The 16,622-nt window shown below is 43.2% G+C and overlaps 1 pseudogene; it reads right to left on the bottom strand.

Annotated features, from left to right (window-relative positions):
* Positions 1-4,140: 4,140 nt before the first annotated feature.
* LOC126507510 (ribosomal protein L18-like) lies at positions 4,141-4,687 on the bottom strand (annotated as a pseudogene).
* Positions 4,688-16,622: the final 11,935 nt, after the last annotated feature.

Raw genomic sequence — 16,622 nt, 5'->3', positions numbered from 1 at the left:
TTAGGACTCAGGACGTTCCCTCACCGGTGGTAGCAAACTGCATCATATACAAGTAGCTTCTATCAGCTTAGCTGGAGCATCCTTGTCTTATGAGTTAACCTATGTGAATCAACAGTGGTGCAGTCTTCCTGTGGACCAGCAGCCCCAGTCTGTTTTCTCCCTTGATGATGCAGTAGGGAACCCCCATCTTTGACACACAGCAGGCAGGAAGACCACCAGCTCAGTGGGATCTATGCCATGGGCACTCACCACCAGCTGAGCCTTCTTGTTCTCCACTAATGTGGTGACTGTATTGACCCTACTTGAAGAACGGGTGGTCTCTCAGTTGGGACATCCCCTTTGCCACCTGCCTTCTTCCTAGCATGGGCCAGCAACCTTAGCTTCTTCTCTTGCTTTGTCTCTGGTCTGAACTTGTGGGCAAGAGTAAGCAGCTGGGTAGCCGTTTCTGGTCCAGGGCTTGGGTGAACTGGTGAATGGCAGGAGGTACTTTGAACGGCTTATAGGGGATGGCCCTTTGCCACGGCAGCCTGATATAACCAGGCCATTTGATGAAATGGGTGAGGTCTCTTTGTTACTGGATGTCCTGCTCAGTGCTAAGTTCTTAGGCATTTTTTTCAACGAAAGGATTCACTATGTTTTTGGCCTCCTGTTTCTTTACAATGGTAGGTGCTTGGGACACTTTCTTCCCCTTGGCCTTCTCTACTTTGGACATCTTGCTTGGCTGGAGGAGAGGTGCTTTTTGCTTATACCTTTCTACTCTAATTTTAGAGCTCGTGTTTCCCAACATTCAATTAAGGATGTCATGTGATGTGCTGATATTTTTCTGACTCCTCTAATATATAATACTTGACTTTATAATTACCATGTCTTAAGAGATCCTGCTCTACAGCCTATTTCATCTCAGATGACCACAGATAGACGTGCACAATTCACCCAGGTCCAGCGGGGTCCCATCCGCTGTAGCTCCTGGATCTTCTATAACGGAGGACATGAAATGCCAGTTCCCAGCCTGCATTGTTATCAGGCTGTGTCCTATGGGAGCCACAGGCTACATGGTGGAAGCTCCAAAGACAGCATTGCCCCGCCACCCCTTCCTGCTCCGGAAAGGCTGCTTGAGGTGAGGAAGTCAGCGCCTTAGCTAACTCAGTTTAGGAGAATGTGTCCCCTGCCTAAATGTGCCTCCTCCTTGGAGTGCATCAGGATGAAGGTCAGCCTACTTCACAGGAAGCCCCGGGCCCACCTGCTTCCACATTTGAGCATGGAGTGAAAGGCATTCGATTCTGCCTTTGGTTTCTTGGGAGGTGAAGAAAAATGGCCAAACGCTGGGAAAGACCCATGTTCACCTCTCAGTGCTCCTACTGACTTGAGAAATAGTCAGCCCTACCTTGTCAACTGGATTGTATCAACTCTGAGACGCAGGAAAAATCCTTTCCCCAAAGTTCTAGAGGACCAGTGCAAGGGAACAGAAGACAGCTGCAGCCCTGACTGCAGACCATTAAGGCTGATAAATACTGGGAGAGTCGGGACAGTTCATCCAACTAGCGTTTTCCTTGTGATGTGATGTGGTGTATGTGTGTGTGTGTGTGTGTGTGTGTGTGTGTGTGTGTGTGTGCAGGCGCATGTGGAGGCTGGAGGTTGATGACAGATGTCTTTTTCTTGTTGCCCTTCACCTTATCTTTTGAGACAAGATCTCTTTCTGAACCAGGACCTTACTGATTCATCTAGACTGGTTGGCTCCCTGTCTCTGCCTCCCCATTGCTGGGATTGCAAGTAATCACTACCAGCTTTATAGAGGTGCTGGGATTTGAACTCAGATCCTCATGCTTGTGGTATCCCTTCAACAAATGTTTGGGTGCCTCCTCTGTGCAGTACACATAGGCTGACGTCTTTGGATGCTGAGAAATGCCCTGCTCAGCACCGTTTAGGAGGAAGAACACATTAGAGAACAGCCTCCAAAGAAATGGCGTGACTTCTCTGAGTACCCAGAGACCTTTGACAATGAGGAGAGGCTGCTGGGAAAGAGAAGAGAGGAAACCTCAGAGACCAAGCAGCTACAAGGTTGTGGCTCCCCAGAATCAGGCAGAATTGTACAGGCTCCAGTGAATTTGGAGTGTAAATTGAGCAGATCGACTTGGCTGGTGTAGCACAATAAAGATCTGCAAACACTCGGCTCTGTATTGAACCTGAGGCAGGGTGATTAATTCATTATTCACTTCCTACGCTGGAACTGAAAGTGTGTACACCCAGGGGCCAGCTCGGATGAGAATGGTCATAAATCACGCTATTTAGAAGTCTAGCAATGAGAAAATCAGCTGGCTGCAGGGGGTGTTCTGTAGGCAGCAACAGTGGCTGCGGGGCCAAGGCAGGCCAGCTCGCTCTCTGGAAATGGCCCAGTTGGCCAGGCATTTGGCTTCCCAGTTAAGGCAGCCGGCCTCTCTGCCACCCGCCTTGGCGCTTCCTGGCCTGACCACAAGCAAACAAACTCCATTACGCCCAGCAGAAGTGTGCCTGTGACCTGAGATGGCCTCTCTCAAAAGTGGACAAAGTCCTAGGGACAGTATTAGAGCCCCCAAAGGGCTGCTGGAATAAACTAGTACCCATCCCTCTCCTGGGGCTGCTCTGGATTTCAGGTCTTTCTGGCCAGACTTGGGTGGCTCAGCATCCTTCAGTCAGGGCTCATGGCTATCACTAGCTGTCAATCTTGAGCCTCTCTCTTTACCCGCCAGTCTCCGTTGTCTTCACACAGGAGTCCTTTGGAGGACTTGAATTTCCTTTAGAGTAACAATAACAAAGAGTCTCTTTGAATATGTCATCTAATTTAACCCTCATAGTGGTGCCAGGAGTTTTTAGCTATAGTTTACAGTGGAGGAAACCAAGGCTTAACCCAATAAAATGGCCTACTAGGATGCAACCTTCGGCTGGTCTGTCTACAGGCACTGGGTTTTTAATGTTTGTTGACAGGCCATTCTGCTGATTCGGAACTTTGCAGTATTTGCTAAAATGCTCCAGGCATGTTTCAGGGCCCTTCAGACTTAGTGTGTCTTCCCTGGAGCCAGAGTGAGCCCTGAGAGACTGGCCAAGGCTTCACTTGCTACCAAATTTAGCGTGAAAGAATAAAAAATGAAGTAAAATAAATGACTAAAAGCGTTATCTGTACTCGTTCCCATTCTCTGCCAGAGCTGAATACTCTCCTTAATAAGAGAAGAGTCCTGACTCCTCCCAGTCCTTTCCCCCTGATGGAGCCCTTGGGCTGCAGGCAATCTGTCTGCACTTCCTTTGCCTCACTTGGCACACAAGAAACGTGGCTCTCTTAAACCTACTTATGGAGCAAAAGTGCAAATAGCAGAGTTCTTTAACAAAAGGTCAACCAAGGGATTAGTAGGGGAACCTCATTCTCCTCTGTGTTCCATAAAAGAACACCGTAACTCGGTTTACCTTTTTAAAGAACAGGTATGATCTTCTAATACTGCCCTTTCTGCTAAGCAGGGAAAGAACACGAACGGCCAGCCCTGGGTGTCTCAACTGCAGTGGGGATTCTACTGCATGCTTCCTTTAGTCTTGTGGGCTTCTGTTGATCAAGCCCCAAGTGAAGGCCCCTAGAACGGTCAGTTTAGTCTGGTTATTCTCACATATGGGTTGTAGTTGGCATTTATGGCTAAGAAGGAAGACAGGGGAATAGACTTGTTGTTTATACCAAGTGTCATCCTGGAGAAAGGTGGGTGACCTGAACGGGTTACCAGGTGGGCCCTGCAGAGCCTGCTTGCTATTCAAAGCAAGGCTGCTAGAGAGACAGACAGAGGGACAGTCACATTTGTTCTGTTCCCTTCCAGAAGTTGTTTACTCAGTGTCCGCAGTGGGGTGGGGTTGCTCCAAGGGAACGGGACCCAGGCTCCTAGCTGGTGCCTGCCAGTGTTGTCTGCCAAGGGTTGTGAGTGGAGGCTCTGAAGACTGGGGAAAACCGCGTTTGGCTCACACCCAGATGTAAGCGTCCACCACCATCTGAACTCAGGACTTGATGTCCTGAAACAGCAAGCTGTAATTTCGTTGCCCCATATGAATCTACCAACAGAAGTTATAAAATTTTACCCCATTACTTGATAAACTGAACTTTCTTTTTTTAAGTAATAGTAAGATCCAGGGTTAGTTTTTGTAGCCATGGCTGGCCTTTCTACTCTGGCAGGCTCAAACTTCTGGCCCTTGGAGCAGACATAGGGTTTGGTGGCTGTGTGGGGTTCCTGGGGCCTTGCCCAAATGCCAATACATCTCTCTGCCTTTCCAAGGACCAGACAGGAGCATGGTGTCACAGCCCTGTGGAGACTCCAGGTCAGCTGGTCAGGGATGGATATTACCCCAGCTTTGAGGATGAGACTTTGGGCCTGGCTGCTCACTCACAATCCACACACCTTCAGCTTGGGCACTTCCAGAGTCCGCAATCATCTGTGACTGTCCCCATAGCTGTTTTGTTTTCTTGGCCAGCAAGCTTCATCTTTCGCATCATCTGGGACAGGGACAGATGTGGCCAGTTAGTGAGACTCATAAATAACCTTTTTAGCACAACCTGATTGAAGGTGGAGTTGTTGTCTGTCCAGAAACCTATACGGCCTGACTAGCAGCTGCAGGTAGACCTCCTGACTCTTCAGCTCTTTGCACCGAACCTTTCCGTCTTGTGGCAAATGTCAACACCCATGATGGCACCTCCCGCTCAGACAGGTCTAAAACTGAACTGAACTTTCTAAACAGGCTCACCCAAATGCCTAACCAAGTACTCCTAAAACTACATTTTTCCAAATAAATATGTAGTCTGAACTGCAAACTGGGGTGAAAATATGCTCATTTGGTGTGTGTGTATGTCTGTGTGTCTGTGTGTCTGTGTGTGTGTTCAGACCCTCAAAAACCTAGGTAAGGGTTCTATGCCCGAGCCACACCCCCAGTCTGATATGTTTGTGAGTGGATGTTGGTATGAAATAGAGACTTTAAATGACAATTTTGTGTAGGGATAAGTCCCACCCCTTAGGGGGCATGTTCGCCTCAGGCTAAAGTTTTCCTATAAATTTGGCAAGCGTGCTCCCAGCGCTCGCTTCTGCTTTCCTGGTCTCCACGGGAACGGTGGTTCTGTAAGTCTATTCCTCCATTAAAGCTGTCTATATTTTGACAATCTGTCTGCATTCGCTTACGCCGTTACATTTTGGCGTCCAACGTCGGGCTATTTTGCCCCCGACTCAAGCGCGTAGCCTGCTAGCTAACACAGCACGCTCCCGGGTGTCATTTTCTTAGTTTATGACTCGGGCCCCAGGGCTGAGTCCCAGATACACTCTGCCTTCAGGCCCATAATATCCAGAGAGGCAGGCAGATCTCTGTGAGTTCAAGGCCGGCCAGGCGGTGGTGGCAGACGCCTTTAATCCCAGCACTCCGGAGGCAGAGGCAAGCGGATCTCTGTGAGTTCAAGGCCGGCCAGGCTGTGGTGGCACACGCCTTTAATCCCAGCACTCGGGAGGCAGAGACAAGCGGATCTCTGTGAGTTCGAGGCCAACCTGGTCTACAAGAGCTAGTTCCAAGACAGGCTCCAAAACCACAGAGACCACCACCGGCAGGAACCAGTCGTTGCAGGTAAGAGAAAAAATTTTCTTTTATAATTAAAATGTCTGAACACGTTACCATTCAAGAATTTAACAGTTTTTTTAATTGTACCATGTGGGAGATTTTACAAGAGGTGTCTATCACCCCACCTCTATGGATCTTTCTGGGATTCGTAGTTTTCCTTGGCACTATATGGTTTGATAATAGAAATATGATAAAGTCTTTACGAGCAGAGGTTGCACGCTTAAAAACAATTGAGAATGACAACAATCTTCTCAAGAATCAGTTTGAAGTTCTCCAGGAGGAGAACAGATCTTTGTTTAACATGACTCGATCAACTGAGGAAAATTTAAAAAAGGTACAGACTGATATTAAGGAGAAATTCATTACTATGGAAGAGGGAACAGCTGATTTGGATCGTAAGCTCCAGTCCCTTTCTGTAGGAACTGAAACATTACAGGCTGATATTAAGGAGAAATTCATTACTATGGAAGAGGGAACAGCTGATTTGGATCGTAAGCTCCAGTCCCTTTCTGTAGGAACTGAAACATTAGTGGCTGATATTAAGGAGAAACTCATTACTATGGAAGAGGGAACAGCTGATTTGGGTTGTAAGCTTCAGTCCCTTTCTGTAGGAACTGAAATAGTAACTGAGAGAATCAAAACTGCTGAATGTGACTATCGGATTTTGTCTAAAGCTTATGACAGATTGGCAGAAAGATTGTCAATACAAGAAGGCACGGTTTATGCCATAAAAATTATGTCCAAAGATGAGAACTTATCTCTAATGGACAAACTTCATACTTTAGAATCCTCAATGAAGGCTTTGGAACATAATTCTGGACAGGAGATACAGACATTGCAGAAGGCAATGGTGAATAGAATTGAAAAGATTGAGGAATTTCTAAATTCTGATGAAGAAGAACAAACGGTAGAAAGGCAAATTTTAACTACATCTGTGGGTAAATCCCTCCGGGACAATTTCCACAAATCTCTACCTACAGCTCTACCTGCCTTTCCAGTAATAACAACAGAGAAGGTGATTGGTTCCAGAAACCCTAGGGTCATTAAGGAAGATACATGGGAGCATGTCCGTATGAATGATCTCAAAGAAATTAAACAGGCTGTCATGACTTTCGGGATGCATTCCTCTTTTGTTAAAGAGATGCTAAAGTCTTGGGCATCCACAAGCAGAGCTACGCCATTGGACTGGCTCCAGCTGAGCTCTGCAGTCCTTGAGAGTGGGCCGCACTTAAAATGGAAATGCTTGTTCAGGCAAGAGGCTAGACTTTTAGAACAGCAAGAAAAGGCGAAGGGAAGTGACATCTCCCTAGATAAAATTCTAGGTGAAGGACGCTTTTCTGACCCTCAGGAACAAGCTAATTTGGACGAAAACACACTCTCCATATGCACTACAGCAGCCTTAAGGGCTTGGGACAGGGTACAAGACCCAGGACAGAGAATGGAATCATTTGTCACAATTAAACAAGGTCTGAGAGAACCTTTTAGTGATTTTTTACAAAGACTTACTAAGGCTGTGCAAATAGGGATACCTGACCCTGACGCAAGACGTATAATGATTGAGTCTTTGGCTTATGAAAATGCAAATGTGGAATGCAAAAAGATTTTGGGGCCTTTAAGGTTCAGATCAGCACCCTTGGAAGAATGGGTCTTGCATACACTGGATGTTGATACATTTGATTATGGCACTGAAGCATGGGTAGAAGAAGCAATTTCCAATGGTAAAAGGAGACACCAGAATACCAAATGTTTTAATTGTGGCAAAATGGGTCATATGAAAAGGAATTGTAAACAACGGATCTTCAGAAATAATAATAATGCATCTTCTAGAAATAACAGAAATAGGAGGACTCAGCCTTCAGGTTTATGTAGAAGATGTGGAAAAGGTAGACATTGGACGAATGAATGCAGGTCTACAAGAGATAGACAAGGCAACCTGATACAGACGGGAAACGTGAGAGGGGGGGCCTCACAGGCCCCCATGGCAAACATGGTTCAGTCATTTCCAGTTTCTGCAGAGAACGTGCCTCGTCAGGACAATTAGGAAACCTCATGCCTACTGTTACAAACGATAATGAGCAGAAAGATGAGTTACGTGTGTTTTGGCAAACTTCTATAAATGATCAAAGACCTAAGCTGAGAGTGTGTGTAAATGGCATTTTTATTACTGGCCTGCTGGACACAGGTGCTGATGTAAGTATCATTACCCCAGAATCTTGGCATCCGTATTGGCCTCTTCAGAATGTAAATGTTCAGCTCCTGGGAATTGGAACCCTATCTCGAGTAAGACAGAGCACAAGATGGGTTGAATGTATAGGGCCTGAGGGACAAATAGGAAAATTAAGGCCATATGTAGCCAATATTGCAATGAATTTATGGGGTCGTGACCTATTACAACAATGGAATACCCAAATTAACATTCCTGCTACTTCTAGAGCCTATATTTCTGAGAATAATATTAAAAGATATTACAAACGGAGAAAACCGGCCATTCGGGCCATACAAGAACAAGTAATTGAAGCCCCTTCAGAGATACCAACAGCCTTGCCTCTAAAATGGTTGACTGAGAAACCAATATGGACAAAGCAATGGCCTCTAGCTGAGGAAAAGTTACAGGCTTTAGAACAGCTGGTACAAGAGCAATTAGATGCTGGACATATAGAAGAATCTACCAGCCCTTGGAATTCTCCTGTATTTGTGGTTAAGAAAAAATCAGGTAAATGGAGAATGGTGACAGATCTCAGAGCTATCAACAAGGTTATTCAACCTATGGGTCCTCTGCAATCTGGAATCCCTTTGCCCTCTTTATTACCAAAAGGATGGCCTCTTATAGTTATTGATTTAAAGGATTGTTTTTTCACCATACCTTTACAAAAAGAAGATAGAGAAAAATTTGCCTTCACGGTGCCTACTTACAACAATTCTCAACCTTCCAAGAGGTACCACTGGGCCGTCCTCCCCCAGGGTATGTTAAATAGCCCCTCCTTGTGCCAATATTTTGTGAACCAACCATTGCAAATAATACGCAAGAAATTTCCCAAATCTATAATATACCACTACATGGACGACATCTTGTTATCCGATTCAAACATGGATACCTTGAACAGACTGTTTGAAGAAATAAAGATACTTTTACCTAAATGGGGATTGCAAATTGCTCCTGAGAAGATACAGAAGGGAGATTCTGTTAATTATTTAGGTTATAAAATAGGTTTGCAAAAAATTAAGACACAAAAGGCACAAATTAGGAGAGATCGCCTACAGACTCTTAATGACTTTCAAAGACTGTTAGGAGACATTTCCAGTCTACGACCAGCTGTTGGGATAACACCTGATCTAATAATTCATTTGAACAAAACCTTGGAAGGTGATAAAGACTTAAACAGTCCCAGAGAATTAACAGCTGAAGCAGAAAAGGAACTGACAATAATTGAGGAAAAATTACAACAGGCACATGTGGACAGGGTGAATCCAGAGCTCGATTGTATTCTCGTCATATTACCATCCAAAATTTCTCCTACAGGAATTTTAATGCAGAGAGATGATATTATCTTGGAATGGATCTTTTTACCACATAAACCAAGTAAAAAACTGAAAACTTATGTGGAAAAAGTCTCTGAGTTAATTATAAAAGGCAAGCTGAGACTTCGTCAACTAGCAGGCATAGACCCAGCAGAAATTATAGTGCCTTTCACTGCTGATGAACTAAAGAAATTATGGGAAGATAATGAAACATGGCAAAGAGCTTGTGCTAATTTTTTGGGAGACATTAATAACAACTATCCAAAAAGCAAGAGGCTTAACTTCATAAAGAGAACTTCTTGGATCCTTCCTCGAATCGTCCGTGATGCTCCAATAACTGGAGCCCGTACATTCTATACTGATGCCAATAAAACAGGGAAGGCAGGTTACAAATCGGAAGACTTGGGTAAGGTGGAACAAAGTCCTTATGATTCTGTCCAGAAGGCAGAATTATATGCCATTCTTATGGTGCTAAGGGATTTTAGAGAACCTATTAATATAGTTACTGATTCACAATACGCAGAAAGAGTTATTTTACATATTGAAACTGCTGAATTTATACCTGATGATACAGAACTAACCTCATTGTTTATCCAGGTTCAAGATTTGATCAGGAACAGGCTTTGCCCTATGTACATAACACACATCCGATCCCATACGGGTCTGCCAGGTCCTCTAGCACAAGGTAATGCAGAAATTGATCAATTATTGATTGGTAGTGTGCTACAAGCCTCTGAATTTCATAAAAAACATCATGTTAATAGCAAAGGTTTGAAGAAAGAGTTTTCTATCACATGGCAACAAGCTAAGGAGATTGTAAAGAAATGCCCTACTTGCTCTTTCTATAACCAAACGCCACTGCCTGCAGGGGCTAATCCAAAGGGCACCCAAAGGAATGAAATCTGGCAGATGGATGTGTTTCACTTTGCAGAATTTGGCAAATTGAAGTATGTTCACCACACCATTGACACTTATTCAGGCTTTCAGTGGGCAACTGCTTTAAGTTCAGAAAAAGCTGATTCAGTAATCACTCATTTATTAGAAGTCATGGCTATCATGGGTATACCTACACAAATAAAGACAGATAATGGTCCTGCTTATGCCTCTAGGAAAATGAAACGGTTTTTTGACTATTACAATATCAAGCATGTTACAGGTATACCATACAATCCTACAGGTCAAGCAGTCATAGAAAGATCAAATCGAACTATAAAGGATATGTTGAATAAACAGAAAGGGGTGGAAAACACCCCCAGAAATAGGTTACATAATGCTTTGTTAACCTTGAATTTTCTTAACGCTAATGAGAAGGGGACAACGGCTGCAGAAAGACATTGGATAATGGAAAAGTCTACTGAACTAAATCAACCAGTTTATTTCAAGGATGTGCTGACCTCACAATGGAAGCCAGGAGATGTGCTGCGTTGGGGAAGGGGTTTTGCTCTTATCTCCACAGGTGAGGAACAATTGTGGATACCGTCAAAATTAATAAAGGTTCGGTATGAAGAAGAAAAGCCATTTGGAAAAGATAAATAACAATTCATTCACAAGGATGGCGAGCATACTGATGGTAAGGAATTCAGGTAGGTTGGGGGCAGGGTTTTTTTTTTTTTTTATCTCCACAGGAAAATACTGATCTTCAAAGAATTTAAGGGACCCTGAATATTTAATAACTGATGGATGGAAAATAGTTACGACCCACTAAGACTCAACAGTAACATGAGTAAGTATTGATTATATATATATTTTCTTTTTTCTCTTTGAACGCTTCTTTATAAATATGTAGAGCTGGTTTTGGAGTTGGACTATGGCTCAGTCCCTCTTCAATTCCAAGCCTGTTGATAAGAGATATCTCAGAGTTTCTGTCTCAGATCAGGAGCCATGAAATGGGACAGAATGAGGATAATTATATACTTGATAAACTTTCTTTGCTTTTCCTCATATCTGTGTCTTTCTTTATATGTCAGAATATGTCCTTGTTGTTAATGTTTAAATTTCCCATAACAAGCAACAAATTTCCCTACAGTAATTTTTGAAGTTTCCAGGATGAAGATGGGGCCCCACAACATCAACTCAACCTGGTTTTTATGACGTCATGAATATTTTTTTTCTTTTTCTCTTTTTTACGCGCTAATATGAGACCTGTTTTTTGGTACCAACTGCACAAGACAATTTCGAATGGTGCACATTTTTGACAACACTCTGGCCGGACCTTCTCAAAGTGCTCAGGGACTAGTTATAATTTTCTTAGGTCAAAGGTTAATTTGGGAATTTTACCATCATTTGCTTTCACAGGAGCCCCTAAGGAGAACATCGCCCCCATGTCAGCTTGAAGCAATCTTAGAGGACGACGTCCCCTCTCCCAACAGAGTTTGCCCTCAGGGTTAGGGACATCTTTTAGTGGTTGGTTTGGGGTTGAGGGGATGGGGAGATGTTTTATGGAATTAGGGGTATGTTCGAAAAAAAAAAAAGGGGGGGGGATTAACTGGTTTGATGGGATGATTGGTATTTGTGAGTTACTGTTTTTAGAAAATTGTATTGGTACTGTTTTCTGTATATTGACATATTGAATATTGAATGTGAGTGTTCCTACCTCTATTTTTGTATAAGAATATGCTTATATTGTATTGATACATCTACCATATCACAATGTACATTTCTACCTCTGATACTATTTATGTAATAACATTGTTTACATTTGATATGTAATGACATTGTTTACAGATGAAGATCATTGTCTTCATATATTGCACAGTTGTTTATTGTTTTAGTCTTTAAGTTAGATAGATATTGAGAATTATATAGATTAATAGTCATCTAAGTTTGTCATTTGTAATTAGACTAATCAGGTTCTTTAGATATATAGAGATTATACTCAGTATAGATAGATAATCTTCAACCTCTTTGGAGAGCTGTAGAATATGGCCTTTAATATAACTCAGAGTTTCGTGATAGTGAGACACAATTGCTCCTGGCAACACCGCTCTATTCCCGAGAGAACGTTGAGCACCAAAGACACTCCACTGGGAGCTTGTCTTCTTGGCAGAACTGGCCTTTGGGTTAAGAAAAGCCCATACCTCAACCACTGACAAAGATACAGAGCGTGCATCAATGGATACAACAGGACTGTCATATCCTGCCAAGACAGGGTAAGATAGTTTTGAAAAGTTCCTTGCCTTTAATAATGGTATGTCAGTTATGTTAGGCCTTAGCCAAAGTTGGTTGACTCAACATTGCAAACGAGACTTTGGGTGATTGCCCAGGTAGTCAGTTGTCTTTGTCAATTGTTACACATTTTGGATATATCTCGTTTGTTAAGTAATATTTATTCCCTTCTCGGATCTTTGATGGAGTTGAAGATTATATAATTGTAGTTACTCTCTACATTATTTAGACTCCTTGAGATAGAATGTTTAGCAAAACTTTTGATTCTCAATATTGTTTGTTATATTTATTTGTTATTATTGTATATAGTTGTATTTGGTTTAGTTCTGTCTTATTTAGACAAAAGGGGGAGATGTAGGGATAAGTCCCACCCCTTAGGGGGCGTGTTCGCCTCAGGCTAAAGTTTTCCTATAAATTTGGCGAGCGTGCTCCCAGCACTCGCTTCTGCTTTCCTGGTCTCCGCGGGAACGGTGGTTCTGTAAGTCTATTCCTCCATTAAAGCTGTCTATATTTTGACAATCTGTCTGCTTTCGCTTACAATTTTGTTGCAATTTTGGAGCAGGAAGATTGCTTGGTCAGTAAAATGTTTGCCTTGCAAACTTGGAAACCTGAATTTTATCACTGGAACCCATCTTTCTTTGTTTCTTCCTCCCTTGCTTCTTTCTATCCTTCCTTCCTTCCTTCCTTCCTTCCTTCCTTCCTTCCTCCCTTCCTTCCTTCCTTCCTTTTCTTTTTTCTTCCTTTCTTTTTTTTAAAAGCCAGATTTGGGGTTCATACTTGTAATCCTAGCATTCGGGAGGTAGAGACAGGCAGAGCCCTGGGCTTGCGGGCCAGCAAGCCTGGCCTCATGAGTTTCAAGCTAGTGAAAGACCTTGTCTCCAAACAAAAAGAGAAGTATGTGGCACCTGAGATGGTCTTTTGGGTTACACACACACACATACACACTATACACTTGTAAAAGCTCATGTACCTGAGATGGTGCTCTGGCCTATACACACACATGCACTTGTATGTATATGAATGTGCACTCACACATGTACACGATAACAGTTATTCCAGAGGGTATTTATTTAATGTAGTAAAGATACACAGTTATTCAGAGGACAGCTCCAGGCTTTTGGTATGTGTACCCTCTTTTATATAATGGCCACATTCTAGATCATGAAGCAGAATCTGCTCAGCTGCATCCAGTTCCCTCCTAGTCAGTCCCTACCCCCTAGATGAGAACTGTATTAATTTGTTTAGGGAACTTTAATTTGCCACTGCCTTTGAACTTTACATAGCTGGAACCTGACCTATGCATTCTCTGGATTCTGATTAGTGTAATGTATTTGATATTAATTTACTTTGCTCATTGTATCAGCATCAATTCCATTACTGCTGAGTGGTCAACTCAGCGTGAAGACAGACAAATCTGTTGATTCTGTCACCTGTTGACAGACATTTCTTGTCTTTCTAATGTTTGCTTGTAAAGAATAAAACTTGGTATGGCCTTCTTGTTAAGAAGGCTTTATGTAAAAACTACATTGGTTCCTCTATGTTTAATAGGACTTTATTAGAAACTTCCAAGAAATATGCAGTAAGTTTAAAAATAATTTACAGAAATGTGAAATAAAGATAGAATGCCACTGAACCTTCTTAATAATTCATATATTAAAGATTAATTTATTTTTATTATGTGTATGAGTGTTTGGATGTATGTTTGTGTACCACATATGTGCCTGGTGCCTACAGAGACCAGAACAAAGCACTGTGTTCCTTGGAACTGGATTTACAGATGATTAGAGCCACTATGGGGGTACCAGGAACCGAAACCAAGTTTTCTACAAGAGAAATGAGTGCTCTTAACCATTCAGCCATCTCTCCAGCCCTGAATTCTTATATATACATAGTTTTATTTTTGATTATGTGTACATGTGTGCTCTAATGTGGGTATATGCACACAAGTGCAGATTTCCAATGGAAGCCAGAGTTTCCAGATCAGAGTGGCAGTCGCTGGTAAGTATGAGCTGCCTATGTGGGTGTGCGCTGCCCTAGGTGGGTGTGAGCTGTCTTATGTGGGTGTGTGCTGTCCTAGATGGGTGTGAGCTGCCTATGTGGGTGTGAACTGCCCTGTGTGGGTGTGAACTGCCCTGTGTGGGTGTGAACTGCCCTATGGGGGGTGAGCTGCCTATGTGGGTGTGAGCTGTCCTAGGTGGGTGTGAGCTGCCCTATGTGGGGTGAGCTGCCTATGTGGGGTGAGCTGCCTATGTGGGGTGAGCTGCCTATGTGGGTGTGAGCTGTCCTAGATGGGTGTGAGCTGCCCTATGTGGGGTGAGCTGCCTACGTGGATGTTGCAAATCAAATTTGGCTCCTCTGAAAGAGTAGTATATTCTTTTAAGCACTGAACCATCTCTCAGGTCCCCCCACTATATATATTTTTTAAATAGTTCAATTAGGAAGAATCGTCCAACATCCAAAATCCTTGCAAAAATAAAATAATTTCATCCTATATAAAATTTGCCAACATACTCTTAGGATCTATGTTTTCAGTATCTAGGAACTTGAAGCGAATTCATGTTAGGTAAATAGGTTAGACACAGGCTCTGTATAGTCTTGTTAGACATACCCAACCCCATCCAGCACTGATACAATTCAATCTGTAAACAATGCAGACTTGATGTTTCTTCCTAGGAGAGTCATACCAGTGGGAAGTACATGGATGCTTATACACAGAGATACATGGCAGTCGGGTGAAGGAACAAGTGGACCCTTGGTACAGAGTTCTAGGGAGACTGGAAATGAGCCAGGAGCTAGAGTGATGCCCAGGGCATTAAAAACCTAGTGGAACCATGGCAGGGGCCTCTGCAGTGGCAGAAACACAACAGGGCCTCTGCAGTAGTGTGGGTGAGGGAATAAGGGTCCCTGGGGAGCCCAGATGAGTCACAGGACATGGTCATCAAGGTTGGAAGCAATTTGTGGAGAGGAGTTGGTGTGTCGTTACAGAGAATGAGGACATGAGACAGAAAGCTGGCCCTGGGGATGGTGACCAGAGAGTCACCTTGTTAGTGGGCTCTTCAAATTAAAACAAATCAAAACAAACCCCTGCTTCAGTCAAGTCTGAGCCTCTGTCCTGGGTGCAGATATTTTCATTTTCAATGTCAAAATGTGTCCACATATATGATTGCAAGTTAGAAAAAAAAGAATTATAGTCATTCAAATGTATTTGCTATCTCTTCTGTCTTGCATACATTTGATAAAAACCAGCGCCCTGTCACCTTCCAAGTTATTCATATGAAAACCTTCCCAGTGAGGGGCCTCCAGATAATGACAGTGAACTGTGAGGTTCACAGAAGCTAGGAGGATTTTCGATGTTTTCATTGGAAAGGAATGATAAATACTTGAGATGTGCTTGCTCAGGTTTTATACAAGGTACTTCATAAATGTATGTATGCCATTTTTATGGGCTCTTTGGAAAAAATAGTTATTAACTTGGACAGAATCTGAACAAAGTCCATGGGAATGCCACCAGACGCCCTCCCAGGGTGACAAGACACTGTGAGAAGTCCTTTCGGGGGATTGTAAATCCACCCTTGTCCTTGGCACATGCCCACTCGAGCACAGAGCAAAGCAGGAAGAAAGGCCTCATGGAAATCAAGATGCAGAGATGATGGATGACCCCTTATCCACTAACCTGGGAAGACACAGAAAACTATACACAGAGAGACAGAGACAGACAGACAGACAAAGACACGGAGACAGAGAGACTGAGAGACAGAGAGAGAGACACAGAGACAGAGAGATATAGAGACAAGGAGACAGACAAAGACAGAGACACAGAGGCATGAGATATAAAGACAGAGAGAGACAGAAGAAATAAGCTAGACCGGTTCCTAGTGAGCCCAACTAGTTACTGGCAAACACTGTTTTCTTGTTAAAGAACTCTGCAGTCCATCTGTTCAGTAATCTTGTCTAGATTTTGGTTGGCACAGGTGGCACTTGTCAATCAAACTGTAAATTTTATTTTTTAACTCTGATTAAAAATCAGTCTTGTGTGTGTGTGATTATGCATGTAAGTAAATGTGGAGGTCAGAGGTCAGTCTTAGGTACTGTTCCTGAGAAGTCATCTACCTTGCTTTTTTAAGACAAGGTCCCAAGACAGCTAGGATAGATAGCTAGGCTGGCTCCTAGGGTGTCCCAGAAATCTACCTGCGTCTGTCTTCAAATCCCCAGCTACTGTAAGCCACCATAAACACAGCCACCACACGCGGCTTATCTGGGTGTGGGGATTGAACTCAGGTCCTTATGACTGCATGGTGAGTGTTTTACTGACCGAGCCATTTCTCCAGCCCCAGGCC

Source organism: Alexandromys fortis, unplaced genomic scaffold, assembly GCF_014885135.2.
Source record: "Alexandromys fortis isolate MF-2015 unplaced genomic scaffold, M_Fortis_MF-2015_v1.1 scaffold_70, whole genome shotgun sequence".
Classification (NCBI taxonomy): Eukaryota; Metazoa; Chordata; class Mammalia; order Rodentia; family Cricetidae; genus Alexandromys; species Alexandromys fortis.
The sequence above is the reverse complement of the archived record's forward strand: the minus strand, read 5'-3'. Positions and strand labels throughout refer to the sequence as shown.